Source organism: Penaeus monodon, chromosome 34 (assembly GCF_015228065.2).
Source record: "Penaeus monodon isolate SGIC_2016 chromosome 34, NSTDA_Pmon_1, whole genome shotgun sequence".
Classification (NCBI taxonomy): domain Eukaryota; kingdom Metazoa; phylum Arthropoda; class Malacostraca; order Decapoda; family Penaeidae; genus Penaeus; species Penaeus monodon.
In genome coordinates this window covers 8,641,135-8,641,811 of record NC_051419.1, presented here as the reverse complement: position 1 = coordinate 8,641,811, position 677 = coordinate 8,641,135, and positions in this window count along the sequence as shown.

Here is a 677-nt window from a genome sequence, read left to right as displayed (position 1 = left end):
TGATAATTCAAAGAGGAAAAAGCAGGGGAAGCTAAATACTTTTCATGGACTGGAAGATTATTACAAACTCACTTTTTCTTTTTGTTTATACAGGAGTATGTAAAGATAAAGAACATTTCTTTCTAAAATAAAAATAATGATTATAATCAATACAGCTTTAGTGAGATCATTGTCATTGACAATAATGATAATTTTGCAGATGATTATAGGATAATTACATTAAGAGATATGTAAAAAATACATACAGCATTCATCACAGTGAAAAAAATCATATTTATTCCATTATCTCTGGGTTAATGATAGTATTAGCAAGAAGAAAATAAATTATTTTGTGGTTATAAAATAACTACATTGATCAATGTATTATCAATAACTATATAAAAATGACATTTATAGATGTTCATATGATATAAACAATAAAATATCTATATTTTCATTAGCAAAACAAAGAAAAAGAATAAAGGGAATAACAAGAAATTCATAAAAAATATAAAATGAAGATATATCAACATAAAAAGCCACGTCTTCTAGGTGGACATAGCAAAGTCTCTATTTGTGATTTTCAGTTTCTTTCATTCATAAAGAAATCTATATCCCTATGTACACATTTCTTTACATCTCTATGTGACTGTCTTCACTGAGTTATATTCAGGAAATTGAATAATTAGGCCAATATG